Below are 16,555 nucleotides of genomic sequence, written 5' to 3'. Positions count from 1 at the left end.
GTGGATGTCATGTTGTACTAATCATGACCTCTTTCATGTTAAGAGCTGCTTCTCGCTGCATGCTCAAAAGAAAATTATGCAATCAGCTACCGTTTCCAGATTGCAAATTGTAAATTCCCTCATGGCTCAGATGGTAAAGAATCCACCTGCAATGCAGGAGTCCTGGGTTCAGTCCTTGAGTGAGGAAGATCCCCTGGAGAAAGATGGCCAACCCACTCCAGTATTCTTGCCTGGAGAATTGCATGGACAGAGGAGCCTTGTAGGCTGCTGTCCATGAGGTCACAAAGAGTTGGACACTGAGCAACTAGCACTTTCCAGAATTATATGCGGTACCACCAAGACCTGGATCATTACATTTCTATAATAATTTCTAAAGCAAAAATAAAAATACTTTCTAAGCCAAGTATTGTATGTATAAATATATAGATATAATTTGTCTTATAAAAGCATTACAGATATATTTTAACAAAAGACAAAAAATTAGCTTGACATTTTTAGAGCATGGTACTATCTGAGAGACCAAACATAAGATTTTGGTTTTATACTGATGGAAAAAGGTAATTTATGCAAACACGAAAGCAAATTATCTAAGCAATTATGAAAAGATCAATGATAAGCAAAAGTGAGATTCTTTTAACTATCATTGCCATAAGGATAAGAGTGCAGCCAGTGTCCAATTATTGAAAATAAAATGATATAAAATTAAAGTAAAAAAAAAAAGTGAGAGGGTTACCAAACTAGCTGGTGAGCAAATAAATTAAATAATCAAAATAGTGAAAAATCAAAAGTAATTGATACTTTTCATGGTACTTTCAAAGAATCTTAGTCTAAGCAGTCTGGGTATCTGGTTGAAGAGTGTTGTTTTAATGAGATCTCCTTACTCCTTTCACTGATTTCAGATTGCTTTGCTTATAGGAAATAAAGGGACCATAAAATGTTAAGTTTGTGAGAGATATTTAAATAATAGGTGGAAAGGCACAAAGTGACCCATTTACATTTTTTTTTTCATTAGTAAAAGCAAACACCCTACTAAAAGACACTTTAAAATTTCCTTTTTCTTTCTGTTTCCTTCATTAAACACCAGTCTAAATAACAGGCATATTTTATGGGATGCATTTGTTGTCTGACACTTGTTTCAAGTTTATTATTTTCTTATGAGAAAAACAAAGCATAAATCACATAAATCTCAATGAGAGTGGCATACTAATGGAGGATTTTTTTTCTCATATATCTAGTTTGTACTTCTTTTGTAAAACTAATTTTGGATATAGTCCTTAGTTTTCAAATAAATGGTTGAAACAATTCTAAGCCTAAGTAACTGAGCTCAATTAAACTTCACTTGATTCATTTCTGACATTTTCTTACCATTTTAATTCTCTGTCATTGACACAATATGCCAGGCAGGTATTCCCTTTGGCATTACTTATCATCCTTTGTATTTTTGAACATCAACTTAGTAGTTTGTTAATATCATATGAGTTGTATATTTTTGTTAAAGATGTCAAAGCAGGGCAATATGAAATAAAGGAAAAATTCTAATAATTGATTGAAGGAGAGATTATTTATTCAGTTTATGTTAGCTGATTATTATTTATCTGTTATAAAGGCACATATAAGATACAAAGACACACACATATTCTGGCCCCTAAGAACTTACTACCTACTACATACAACAGACATGCCATTTTCCTCTATTGTCTTTAACATAAAGAACACTGGCTTTTTACAAGGTTTTAAACTTTTCATTTATAATATGTAACTTGTTTATAAACTCTTGACTTGTTGGGTAGGTGAGAGGCAAAGTGTAACAGTTTCCAGACTGCAGTGAATTGGTAGAGTCCAGTGAAATGTAAAAAGGAGTAGCACTGGATTAAGAGCATAAGAAAAAGGATTTTGAATATTGTTAAATATGTGAGGACATTCCCTGTGACATTTACAGGGAATAATTATTGACACATACCACCTTGGAATGTGATAAAATAGGATAAGGATTTTCAATTTACTATATTTTAAAATTTACTAATAACCATGAAATTGTCTTTTTATTTTTCTCTTAGTAATTGATGTCATTGTCCTAAGGAGTGATTTTGATTTATTTTTTAAAAAACTCTTAAAATTTGACCTCACAGGATTCTCAGTTCTTTGGGAGTTAAGCGTGTAATCAACCCTTTGTGACCACCTTAGCCAGCAAGCCTGTACGTTTCTGAACAGGAATGCAGCTTACCTCTAGGCATACAGACTGCTCTATGAGGCTGTCTTCAAGCTTCTGTTTCACAGAAAGGCCCTTAATAGTAACAGATGATTGTCTTAATGGTGTTGAGTAGGTTGACATTGTCAAGCTCCTTTGAAAAGATGAAACTTTAATAAACCAAAAACAATATTTAGAAAATGCATTATGGTTTTAAAATTCACTTCATTGTTTTCATTTGGTGGAAAATATTTTCCTATTACTAAAATAGAAAATTGATAGGTAAGAAACCTGATCTCTTAAATCACAAAATGAACCTACATTTATCTAGAGAAAATAAACCCAAAGAATATAAGCCAGAAAAGTGCAAATTGGTTTTAAAAATACAGTTTTAAATAGCTATCAAATGCCGTGCACGCTCCATAAACTGCAGACGGCTTCCTGAATAAAATATGAGGACATGTAGCTCTGTGACTATCTATCTCAGTTAGTTAAAAAAAAAATTCTGAAGAAAATTTCTAAATAGGCCATATACTATCTGCAAAGGAATAAACAAAGTAGCCAGCAGTGACAGTGTTTGCTTTTCATGTGGTGGGACTGTGTGCAAATACAAGGCCTAACAAATGTCAGCTCCTCATTTGCAAATGAAGATGTAAAAGGAAATGTCAGTGACAGTGCATGCAACAGTTCATATTTGAAGTCTGGCACAGTGAACTGACAGCCACAGAGGATCTGCAGTGGCCTAATCCTTTCTTTCTGCCTTCTAGCGATGATAGTTTGGAAAGAGGGGGAAGTTAATAAATATGTGATGAGGAAAAGCTGTGGAAGAATGGCATATCTTCTCCTCCACAAGAACCCATCTTCAGAGATAATTAACTGGGTGACAACATACAATGTGCCATTAACAACAACATTCAAATCATTTCTGGACTTAAGTACAGTTTTAAGCCGCTTATCAGATTTTCATTTCTGAATCCATTCAGCTGTCAGGCTTACATCCTGGCTCTTTATTGAAGCTCACATGGGAATCCAAAACCTTCTAATTTTCTATACAGATTCATTTCAGAATCAATTAGAGTTGGTGGCAGCCTTGTCCCTGTGTGCAAAGGGGATTAGCCGGGCACTTGCTCAGCTGAATCTACCTCTGAATGTACATTCAACCTTCCGTCAAGAATGAGCTCTTTCTCCCCCCTTCTAGAGGACTCTTCAGCAATTGAACTGCTGTAGACAACAGATGGCAGATAATCACTCGAACGGCCTCCAATTTTGTCAGGAAAGGAAAAGTGATCATCCAACTTTCTCTTACAGTAGGTAAGAGACCTCTGGGCATTTGAAGCATGCTCTGTTTTTAAAATAGGGAAATCTACAATTGCCCCCTCTTCTCCGGCAATCTCCTAACAATGTCATCCTTGAGTCCTTGTCCCTGACTTTCTGTCATCAACTATTGGCATATGTTCTCAACCTTTCTGCTTTCTCATTCCCTATCCTGCCTCACCCAATTTTTCTGAAACCTTTGTTCTTTCTATGTACTATTCAGATCTAAAAATCATCTTTAATATTAGCAAAAAGACACTTTAATGTTATTCTTTAAAAAAAAACTGTCCTATAGCATACCACAGGCAAAACTGTCCTATATTGTTTTTTTTTACAGATAAAGTATTTTACAATCTAACATTGTGTCAATTACATTATCATCAGAAATAAATACATAGAAAATGGAAGCAGTCAATTGAGCATATGTTTGTTTTCTTTATCTTTTCCTATATTCTGCTTAATTAAATTGAACATTCAGAAATTGTTTGCTATAATAAAATTGTTTAATTATATTCTTTATCCATGTGCTTAGTTTAAAAACAAAGTTACAGCTTTTACAATAAAAAAGCAAAGGCCAATAGGTTGTGTTTTTTACTGCCTGTGAATGATGTCTTTCAATTATTTTAGAATTTTTCTGATGTTGTCTTTCATATTTTGAAATGCTTCACTATTCAGAAATTGCTGTTCCCTAACCTTTCAGTTTTACCTGTTATGTCTTGACTTCTAAGAAATACAGGGTTAGGACTCATTTACTCTGTGGTGTAACATTACAGTTTTGAACTTGTACTCCAAGAAACACCATATGTATAGACTGGAGCATCATGGCCATGAGGTTGTACAAGGTAGTAGAGATCCTGTATTTGCTCCACCCCTACCAATGGCGTTCTTTCCTATTCCTGTCCTCACCTGTGTTACAATTTAGCAAAGCCTAAGCTGTCACTGGTTGTAAGATGCAGTATATGTTATTACTTGGATAAAATTCTACTAATTAAAACTATTATACTTTTTTAAATAATTTTTTTCCACTATATGTATTTAAGTAGTATTTTAAGACTTATTTAGAAGTGATTTTTAAAATCATATATCATACTTTTGCCAACATAAAAAGGAAAATACAAATATTATATTTGGTTACTGCTGCTAAGTCACTTCAGTCGTGTCCGACTCTGTGCGACCCCATAGATGGCAGCCCAGCAGGCTCCCCCGTCCCTGGGATTCTCCAGGCAAGAACAGTGGAGTGGGTTGCCAAAAGGTTTCCCTAAAATTTCGTTCTGTTGAAAATCAGATTTATGAATTACTCTTTAACTTGGGTTTTTTAAAATGTCCTTTTCAAAATAATTTTGTTGTCTTCTGTACTATCAAGAGTGCTGGAAATGTAGGGTATTGCAAAATACTGCCTCACTATTGTCTCTTGAATTCTTTCCAACTCTCTAATACTGTGACATTTCCTTAATTTTAAGAAAATATGTCAATGGAAAGTTTTCAGACCATTACTAATGCTAACATTTCTTCCTTAAGTAGTAATTAGATAGTTCATTGCCTGAAAAAAAAAAAAAAATCAGGTTTTAGATCTGTCCTGGTTAGGCTGCTAGGATTAGTAACCATATTCCTTCATGTCTAGGCAAAGACAACTATTATAAATGAATCCTGGTAAAAGCTTTTATAAAATAATGTCATTTGATTATAAAATGTGTTCTAATTTGGAGTTGTTAAACTAGGGTAAAAAAACTAATAACTGATGAAATAGTCATCAGGGATCAGTTAAATGAATATACATTTCTATCATTCTTATGATTATCAAAGATATCAGTTCAGTTCACTCGCTCAGTCATGTCCGACTCTTTGTGACCCCATGGACTGCTGCATGCCAGGCTTCACTGTCCATTACCAACTCCTGGAGCTTGCTTAAACTCATGTCCACTGAGTCGGTGATGCCATCCAACCATCTCATCCTCTGTTGCCCCCTTCTCCTCTTGCCCTCAATCTTTCCCAGGATCAAGGTCTTTTCCAATTAATGGACTCTTTGCATCAGGTGGCCAAAGTATTAGAGCTTCAGCTTCAGCATCAGTCCTTCCAATGAATATTCAGGGTTGATTTCCTTTAGGATTGATTGGTTTGATCTCCTTGCTGTCCAAGGGACTCTCAAGAGTCTTCTCCAGCACCACAATTTGAAAGTATCAATTCTTTGGTATTCAGCCTTCTTTATGGTCCAACTCTCACATCCATGTACTTGGAAGAGACATTTTAAAACCACTGATTGTTTGATAATATTTTAATAATGGCCTTACATATTATCAAAGTCTTGGCTGTGTATAGAATATTTGGATGAAATAGTGTTTCTTTAAAATTTAATGGCATACCTCCACTATACAATGCTCTCAAGTGTTACACTTGACCATTCTGATGAAACTATCATTTTCTTCCACCCTATGTGAACTGTTTAATTTTTTTTTCAGAAATTATTAAAATTTCTTTTATTTTTGAAAATATCATGATATTGAAAAAGTCATATTTGGATGTGTATGTTGAGTGCTGTGCTTCACTGAGCTCTTTAAAAATATAGAAATGTGTTTCTTCAGTCTGGAAATTGTTTTTTCTATCAATATTTATTAATTCCTTTCTCTCCCTTTTCTTTAACCTGTGCTTCTGGAGTTCCTAATATAGGAACTTGATACCTCTGGAATTGAACCTCTATTATGCTTATCATTTTTTCTAGTATTGGCTATCTCTGTGTGCTAAGTTGCTCAACTATGTCTGGCTCTTTGTGACCCACTGGGCAATAGCCTGCCAGGCTCCTCTCTCCATGAGATTTTTTAGGCAAGAATACTGGGGTGGGTTGCCATTTCCTTCTCCAGAGGATCTTCCCTAACCAGGGACTGAAACTGCATCTCCTGTGTCTCCTGAATTGCAGGTGGATTCTTTAGCTGCTGAGCCACCAGGGAAGTAATCTCTATTTTTTCAAAAACTGTCTCTTACCTGAGTGATTTTCTTAGCTAATTTATTAATTTATTCTAACATTTTTGATTTATTATAGTTATTTATTAGGGGCTTTCATAAGTTTAATTCCTAAGAATATTTCCTTGTTCTTTGATCCCTGTCTAAATAGCACAATCCCAACCTTATTTCATATTGCAATTTCTTCTCTTATTCACACACAGACAAAGTTCTCAAATATTTTTATGGTTGTGTTGTCCTCATATATTTAGCAATGTATAGCTATCAGTTTATATTTTATATTGAAGCAGTAAAATGCTCATTAGAATTTCTGTGTGAAAAGCACAGGTTTGATCAGTAGGCTTCATTGCAAGGTAATAAAAGAGAAGAATATACAAATATTGAATATTGCTGAACTTTTCTTTGGTGACATATTTTTCAAGGAGCAGAGGCTCCAGTGTCTGTGATGAGAATGTGTGTGCCTAAGATCTCTGTGCTAAGTACAGAAGGATTAGATGCCTATTTTTGTGATGGCAAGAGAAAGATTTAACTTTACAGAATTAAGATCTAATTATACCTTAAAATTTTCAGATAATTTGCTTGTTTTAGACCATTTCTCATCCCAGTCATCCAAGATAGCTGCTGTCCTCTATTGCCTGAAATTTTGGGGGTGGAGTTCTGTAGCAGAAACTACCATGAGCTTCCTATTGACTTTCTTCTTGGCAGCCACTTAGGTTAATTTTCCCTTAAATAATAAATTCTCATTTCTTTGTTTCAAATAGATTTTTCTTTACATCATCACAACCTCCTTATTTTAGCTTCATTATGAATATATATCTTTTAAAATATTTCACTTTATTTTGTTAATGTTTCAGTAGAGAGTGGAAATAAGTGATTATATTCAATCCAACACACAGAGCAAAGAAACTACAAATTTAACATTTTCATAGTAGACATATAAATTGAACATATTTAAATATTCAATTGGATAAGTTTTGACATTTATATACAACTGTAAAATCATCACCAAAATCAAGACACTGAACATACATATCACCCCCAATGTTTCTTCTTGTTCTTTGTAATCCTTTCCTCCTGATCATCCCCCTTCTAACCCCAAGCAGCCACTGATCAGCTTTATGTCACTATACATTAATTTGTATTTCTTTGCATTTTATATATCTGCAATTATACAAAATCTACACTCATTTTCATCTGAATTGTTTCACTCCACAAAATAATTTGAGAACAATCCATGTCAAAGGACAAATTAGTGTTTGATTCCTTTTATTTATTTTTGGGTGTGCTGGGTCTTCGTTGCGGCAAGTGGGCTTTCTCTAGCCTCCGTGTGTAGGCTTCTCGTTTCTGTGGCTTATCTTGTTGCAGAGTGTGGGATCTAGGAGCATGGACTTCAGTAGTTGTGGTGCAGGGCCTTAGCTGCCCCGCAGCATGCTGTATATTCCTGGACCAGGGATTCAACCTGTGTTCCCTGCATTGGCATATGGGTTCTTAACCACTGGACCACCAGAGAAACCCTGATTTCTTTTTTTTTTTTTTTTTTTTTGAGTAATTATTCATTATTTTAATCCTTTACAGATAAAGCTGTTAAACACATTGTTTTTGGATTGGCCAAAAAGGTCATTTGGGTTTTTCCATAAGATGTTACCAAAAAGCCCAAATGTACTTTTTGGTCAACTCAATATATATGTGTGTTGGTGTTAACATCTTCTAGGTCCTACCTGAGTTTTCTCTTTCTGGCCAGTAGCCTATATACTGTCCTAAGGTATAAATTGGGGTAATCATAATGCTTTGGAAGGAATGATGCTAAAGCTGAAAGTCCAGTACTTTGGCCACCTCATGCGAAGAGTTGACTCATTGGAAAAGACTCTGATGCTGGGAGGGATTCGGGGCAGGAGGAGAAGGGGACGACAGAGGATGAGATGGCTGGATGGCATCACCGACTCGATGAATGTGAGTTTGAGTGAACTCCGGGAGTTGGTGATGGACAGGGAGGCCTGGTGTGCTGCAATTCATGGGGTCGCAAAGAGTTGGACATGACTGAGCGACTGAACTGAACTGAACTGAATCATAATACTCCCTGTTTTTCTCCTTATTCTTTCAGAAATCATTGTCCTTTGATGCTTGATTTGCAAAGTCTTGAAAACATTGCTTAATGTAATTATTGGTGGGGGAGGAGTGAGGTTTTTTTGTTTCTGATGGGACAGTAAATGTGGGCACTATTATACCATCTTGGCCAGCAGAAGTGCTCTGATAGTATCATTACTAAAATGTTATTTTTTTTTCAGAGTTATGGAGTGCTAACTTATCCATTTTTCATTTCCATTAACTTTAGACAATAAAGGTAACTATTTTAAAAGTAGAACTCATATGTCTTTATCTTAATTAAAGGTATTGTCAGGAAATTCAAAAGCAAACTAGACCACACTCAGGCTTTCATCAGTCTGTCAAAATTACCACTTGTGTTTCTGTATTTCCTACCCGTTGCTGCCAGTGGCTTCTGCTCCAGTTTAGGAGATCTCAGCTCTGACTTTCTGTATCCCCTTGTCACTCTAGCTTTTGTGGTTGTGGTTTATTGAACAACCTCCACTTTCTGAAAGGTCTAAGGAATGTCACTGATTTTCAGTTTGTTCAGTATTTTTTTTTCTTTCTTTCTTTCTTATTATAAATTGGGGCACAATGACTTCCAAGATCTTTCCAGGTTGGAAGTTTGGTACATAAAATTTTGAACTATTACTTTACCTTATTAAAATAAATAGTAACCCCCAAATTATATCACCAGTATAAGAAAGCAGTTAAGTATTTAACTATCTAATCTATACTCACTGAGTAAAAGAATACTATCCACATAGTCCATGAAAACTAGGCATGTTTCTCATGTTGATTAGACTTATTAATAGACATACCTCACTGTTTAAATAATATGATGAATTTATTTTTTGAAGTGGATAAGTGTTTGCAAGGTCAAATTATTTTTTAAAGTATTTTTTTTTATACTCAAGTCAAAATATGTGTGACTGATTGGTTCTCTTTCCTCAACAGTGTTACAGAAAAGCCTTGTCTACTTACACATGACAAACTTCGTAGTCATGTTTAATTTTGTCCATACTCATATTATCAGAAAACCCATTTTTCAGTATCTCTACAATGTATCCATAAACTGCTCCCTTATTTTCTCATCCACTGGTACTATCCTCACCCAAGCCATAATCACTTTTATCTGGCCAAGTACAGTAGCCATCTAAAGGATTTCCTTGCTATCACTCCTGTCCCTGTTTCATATCAGCTAATAGAAGATAGCTCAACCTGTTTTAAATGATAAAAGCATTTAAATGATAAAGGCATCACAAAACCAAGTTCAGAGATAGGCTTCATAAGTGAATTAATTCTATGATATGGCTCATCTTGCTGATAATCCCTTGGTTCTGATCTATTCTGTGTGTCAGCTTCAGGCTTATAGTGAGATGATATATTCATGTAGCATAGGAATGGAGAGAAGCAGTCACTTGAAGAATTTCTCAGAATTGCCAAACATCTCTGAGTCTCTTGGCTATAAAAACACATTCTGAAATAATTCTTCTTAAGAAGAATGGTAATGACCTTAGAAAAATCAAGCCTCTTTGAGCAGAACTGAGTCCACATCTCAGGGCTCCATGAGAAGGGGTAGATATTTGAACAATATATTTTTTTTCAGAAAGGAAGAGAAAAATAATGGAAAATAGTAGACAAGCAAAATATATTTGCTATACCTAGGAATAGCATATGTTCTGATTTACGAGGAATAGTTCTGTGTATCGGAGAAGGCAATGGCACCCCACTCCACTACTCTTGCCTGGAAAATCCCATGGACAGAGGAGCCTGGAAGGCTGCAGTCCATGGGGTCGCTGAGGGTTGGACACTACTGAGCGACTTCACTTTCACTTTTCACTTTCATGCATTGGAGAAGGAAATGGCAACCCACTCCAGTGTTCTTGCCTGGAGAGTCCAAGGGATGGGGGAGCCTGGTGGCTGCTGTCTATGGGGTCGCACAGAGTCAGACACGACTGAAGTGACTTAGTAGTAGTAGTAGTAGTAGCAGCCAGAATAATCTTTTAAATCACAAATCAGATTATTTTTCTACATAATTACTCCACAACTACTTCTGATTCCCACTGAATAGAATATAAAAGCTATTCATTACCTTTTCCTTCAAAGCCCCTTTTTACCTCTCTGACATAATCTCTCTCCATGGCATTCCAGTCACACTATTTTTTAATTGCTCAAACAAGTCAAGCTCCACTACACCAAAAGTAAGGCTTTTGCATGACTATCTCCTCTCAGCTGCGAATGCTAGTCCCCTTGATTTTTATAAGGCATCTCCTTGAGATTTACATCTTAGCTCAGATGATCAGATTTGCTAAGCATTTGATCTAAAGATGCCATGCTGATTTACTTTGTATAAGATTGTTTTATTTATCTCATAGCTTTTATCACTATCTGAATTTTTTTTATTCATGAATATGTTTACTTTTTTTCTCTTCTATTTCACTTGACATAAAATTCATGAAAGCCTGGAACTCATCATTCTTGATACAACCATCTCTAGTGCCTAGAACAGTGATCCTCAAATGGTTGCCATTCAATTAATTTAGCAATTGAATAATTATATTTAAATTAGCTATTTTGTTCTTGTTAAGTTTTGTCTCCAGGCCAAATTTTTTCAAACATTTTCATTTTTCATGGTGAAATACTGAGATTCTTTAGCAATCCTTTCATAAAATCTTGGGTGTGTCTTACTTTGATTTAGTTACTCTTATGGGAGAAAGTGAAGAAGAACTAAAGAGCCTCTTGATGAAAGTGAAAGAGGAGAGTGAAAAAATTGGCGTAAAGCTCAACATTCAGAAAACTAAGATCATGGCATCTGGTCCCATCACTTCATGGCAAATAGATGGGGAAACAATGGAAACAAGGGCTGACTTTACTTTTCAGGGCTTCAAAGTCACTGCAGATGGTGATTGCGGCCATGAAATTAAAAGACACTTACTCCTTGGAAGGAAAGTTATGACCAACATAGACTGAGCGACTTCACTTTCACTTTTCACTTTCATGCATTGGAGAAGGAAATGGCAACCCACTCCAGTGTTCTTGCCTGGAGAATCCCAGGGACAGGGGAGCCTGGTGGGCTGCCGTCTATGGGGTCGCACAGAGTCGGACACGACTGAAGCGACTTAGCAACAGCAGCAGACAGCATATTAAAAAGCAGAGACATTACTTTGCCAACAGAGGTCCGTCTAGTCAAGGCTATGATTTTTCCAGTGGTCATGTATGGATGTGAGAGTTGGACTATAAAGAAAGCTGAGCACCAAAGAATTGATGCTTTTGAACTGTGGTGTTGGAGAAGACTCTTGAGAGTCCCTTGGACTGCAAGGATATCCAGCCAGTCCATTCTAAAGGAGATCAGTCCTAGGTGTTCATTGGAAGGATTGATGTTGAAGCTGAAACTCCAGTACTTTGGCCACATCATGCGAAGAGCTGACTCATTTGAAAAGACCCTGATGCTGGGAAAGATTGAGGGCAGGAGGAGAAGGTGACGACAGAGGATGAGATGGTTGATGGCATCACTGACTCAATGGATATGGGTTTGGGTGGACTCTGGGAGTTGGTGATGGACAGGGAGGTCTGGCATGCTGTGGTCCATGGGGTCACAAAGAGTCGGACACGACTGAGCAAATGAACTGAACTGAACTGAACTGAAAGTACAAAGAACAGAACGTAACACAGTTCCAGAATGTACCTGACTATTATAATGCAGGACTACACACTCACTTATGGCTGCACTAACAATGCGTATGGAGCCTAGGATAGCTATGTCTTACAGTTCTCAATGCCCATCATTAGTTATTTTGAATTACATCTAAGATTAAAAAGAAAAACTCTTCTATTCTTTTTTTTTGTAATTAATACTTTAAATCAAGGACAACTTATTTCCATTTCTCTCTCTTAATATTAACTAAACTTGTAAACTGCTTATATTCCAAGATGTATCTTATATGAACATAGGGAACCTAATGTCATGAAATAATTATTAAGATCAGTTCTGCTACATCATTTTTCTATGGCAAAATATGACTATTCACCTTTTAAAATAAACTCTGTCTATAATACTCATGAAATAATTCAGAAATTAATTGTTTTGTGCATTAGTTGCAGTTCTTTATATGTTTGCTTATGCTTATAACCAACATTTAAGCAATAGAGCATTATCACACTATTGTTTTGGCTCCTTTTGACTAATCATGTATTGTTTTCTCTGGAAATATTATCAAAGAAAGTAACGAACCCAGTTGCAAGACCAGTCAAGATTCTCAGACACCAAATCAAGAAGATGTTTCATTTTTTGATTTTTGATGATCAAATTTGTATCCTGCAGTCTCTTCAAACTCATATATCCTAAAAACATTTATTTCTTAGATTTTTTTGAGATATTCTATGTAGACAATCCATGTCATCTTTAATAGATGAAAATATGATATTGCCCACTGTTTTGGTTATAAACAGAAAGTTATATTTTAGAACAATGAAAAAATAAGAAAACTAAAGTTTATTCTGTTTCTAATGTTCTTCAGATTTCATGTAGATACATTTTTTTGATTAATATTGTATTCATTCTGTTCGAAAAATCACAATTATCCTTTCTTTTTTATGTAATTCAAACTTTATTGTAAATAAAAAATAATTAATGGAAATGATGTATAAGAATATGATAAAAGCATTCTAGTGAGCAACAAGTCCTGGAGATAAATGGAAAAAGCAGCATGACAGTTCTTAGCAGCCCTTGCCATCCAAAGATGTACAGTGTCCACACTAGTCCTTAGAAAAATGAAGAAAAGTCTCCTGTGTTAAAATATGGGTTTTAAATGGAGCTTCCTAAAGTCAATTTCTTATAATACAATGCCTTGTGATGTGGCTGTATTGACCCTTGATGTTCACAACAATGTTTGTGTATTACTCTGTATGGCCAGACCAGTCACCTGCTTTCACTTGATGTTAACAGCAGTCTTGGGCCTGTGGTTTTGGCCTTACTGTTCATCAAAGTACTGGCCATATACAGAAGAGCTCTAGAAAAACTTGTGGAACAAACAACTCTTTGCTCAAAATCATTTTCTTAAAATTACTGATTTAGTTGGGAGCCTAAAGAGGAGAAAAATCAGTAATGAAAAATCATCCCTTTGGTGGAAATGCAATGAATAGGCCCTGACATTAGTTCTTGGTGGGGGATTGGGGGGTGGGGGGTGGGAGGACTGGGGGTGGAAGACACTTAAATATCGTTTTATTTATGAAACACACAGAATATTCCATGATTCTCTTTACTGTCCCACATGACCTGGAGGGTCCATCCTTAATTTGGCTTCAGGGTCTGGTATGGGCCTTACATCTGTTAATACTGTGTACTGACCCCAACCCACAGGGGAGGGAATCATATGTAAGGGTCATCTTTCATGGGCCATGGATATAATGTTGTGGTGGGGGGCAAATGGGACAACTGGGTTTTTTAGGAGGTATAGCAGGGGACAGCCTGGAAGATGTCTCAACTGAAAGCTGAAGGATTGTTGAGGGAGAGGTCTTCTGAACTTAGCCCTTCACCACCAAGTGGGCCACGGAAAGGCCTCCTGTGGCTCAGGAAGGAGATGGGCTCTGGTTGCGGCCATGCTGTTCTTTGTCTGGCATATCCTCCTCCTTCTGCTCCAAGTCGATGTTCTCAAGCTCCTGCAAAACCTTGTCCATGAAGTCCTGGGAGCACTGTTTGTAAGACACAGCTAATCGAATTGTATCATTAAAGAGCTTCACAACATTGGTACCATTAGCAGCTGAGACAAAGTACAGGGGCAAGAAGAATTTCCTGGCAAAATTGAAACCCTATTGGGCCATTTTCATGTCTGCGTAGATTTTATTGGCCACCACAATGCACAGAATCTCTGGCCTGAACTCCTGAAGCTCCATATACCAAGTGTTCAAGTTCTTATTATGTGATTTTCCTCTGTACATCAAATACCATGATGCAGGCATGGGCCTTGTGGTAGCAGGAGGCATGCATGCTTTGGAACTGCTCTTGGCCTGCTGTGTCCCAAAAGTCCACAAGGACAGTCTTGCCATCTACTGTGACTGTGTGCTTGTACAGGGTCAGGGTGTATGTGGACAGCTGCTGGGACTGAAATCCATCCATGAGAAATCTCTCCATGAGTTTGGACTTGCCCCCAGTGCTGTCTCCTAGGCAGATGATTTTCACATTGTCATCAGCATTGTATTTCTCCTGGTCCAGCTCACAGGGTTTGGCTTTGTCCCTAGCCATTGGCTCCTGGTTGTAGAAAGGTCATCAGCTCAGGGCAGGGGGATCTTGTCATCAGCTTCTAGCTCTGCCCACGGCCCTACAGCTCACAATTATCCTTTCTTATAGGCAGTTCTGTTGATAATTTTCTTTTTTTTGTATGACAAAATATTGATTTTTCCTTTATTTCCAAGAGATACATTCACTCAGTTTAGAATTCTTTGTTGTAACATATTTTATTTCAGCACTTTAAGGAAATCACTTCTTTTTCTTCCATTATAGATGATTTTTGACAAGAAATTTCTGTAATTACTTTCTTTGTATACAATGCTTATTCTTTATCTTACTTCAAGAGTTTGTCTTTTGTGACAGTTTCAGCCTGACATGCTTAGGGTTGTGTGTGTGTGTGTGTGTGTGTGTGTACATGTTTATCATGCCGGATGTTCTCTGATCTGAGTTTTGTCATGTAAGTTTGGAGACTGTCATAGAGTTTTTAAAAATCGTTACCATTATTTCCTGAAACATTTCTATATTTTTTTCTGGCTCTACTCCTCTGGTATTTCAGTTAGATATTATTAGATTGTTCAGTGGGCTTCCCTGGTGGCTCAGCGGTAAAGAATTCACCTGCAATGCAGGAGCCACAGGAGACATGGGTTCCATCCCTGAGTAGGGATGATGCCTTGGAGGAGGGCATGGCAACCCACTCTAGTATTCTTGCCTGGAAAATCCCATGGACAGAGAAGCTCTGCAAGCTACAAACCATAGTGTCACAAAGAGTCAGACATGACTGAAAAGACTCAGCATTCATGCATGCAGTGTGTTTGATATTGTTTCACACTTCTTGAATTCTCATTTCTGATTTTTTAATTCATTTTTTCTTATATTTCAGTTTTGGTAAACTTTAATGACCAATCTTAAAATTCATTAGTTTTTTTCATAGCTCATTACATAGCTTTCATCTATGAAACTCTAGTCTTTCTTCTTGTCCTCTCTCTATTTATAGTTTGCATTATAGTTTCCAACTCTAGGCTGAAATTACTTGTATTATCATGCATGTTGCTACCTTTCACACGAAAGCTTTTGCATATTAATCATGGCTATTTTAAATTCCCTGCTATATCTGAGTGTCTCTTTGATTGTTGTATCTTTTGGAATGTTTTGATTTCTTGATTTTTTTGATGTACATTATATTGTTTTTTTTCAATATGAAAGCTTATATATAAGACAATAAAAGCTGAAGTAAACAAGATTTATGCTTTGAAATAAACATTCCTTCATATATTTCCTTGTGCCAGACTTTTCCTGTGAGATTTGAGGTTAATTTGTTCAGGAGTAAAGGTGAATTGTTGGATATTGTTGTTTCTATGGTTACCCTCAAAGCCCATAGGCTTTAAATTCCTTTAGTGACTACTTCTATTTAGAGTGGGAATTTATTTGTCAGAGATTTTCTTTTGCTTCATGTTCCACATTCATTTCTAGGTCTTTCCTTTCTGCTCTGTTTCAGAGAAGGTTTCTCTCTAGGAGTATTTCACTGCTGATTGTTTTTAATTTGGTTAGCCTGGTAGTTAGTTGTTGCATTATGGGGGAAACACATTCTCGATTACTCTTACTAAGTCTCAGTCTTGGGCAACCACTCTTTACCAGAGTCTTGAGAGTGTGGCTTGCTCCTCCTGTAGCGGTACTTCTGAGTACAGCATGCATTCCTGTCCTCTCCCCAGGTAGAAAATATGTGTCTATTTACTTCCACTATCTTAAGGGTGACATTGTTTGTTGCCCTTCACCTCCAATTTACAGCT

The 16,555-nt window shown here is 36.5% G+C and overlaps 1 pseudogene; it reads right to left on the bottom strand.

The window, feature by feature from the left end:
• Window positions 1-14,110: 14,110 nt before the first annotated feature.
• On the bottom strand, window positions 14,111-14,783 carry LOC129619939 (rab-like protein 2A; annotated as a pseudogene).
• Between the last annotated feature and the right edge of the window lie 1,772 nt (window positions 14,784-16,555).

The sequence above is a fragment of the Bubalus kerabau genome, chromosome 9 (genome assembly GCF_029407905.1).
Source record: "Bubalus kerabau isolate K-KA32 ecotype Philippines breed swamp buffalo chromosome 9, PCC_UOA_SB_1v2, whole genome shotgun sequence".
Classification (NCBI taxonomy): Eukaryota; Metazoa; Chordata; class Mammalia; order Artiodactyla; family Bovidae; genus Bubalus; species Bubalus kerabau.
This window is presented reverse-complemented; position numbering and strand designations above follow the sequence as displayed.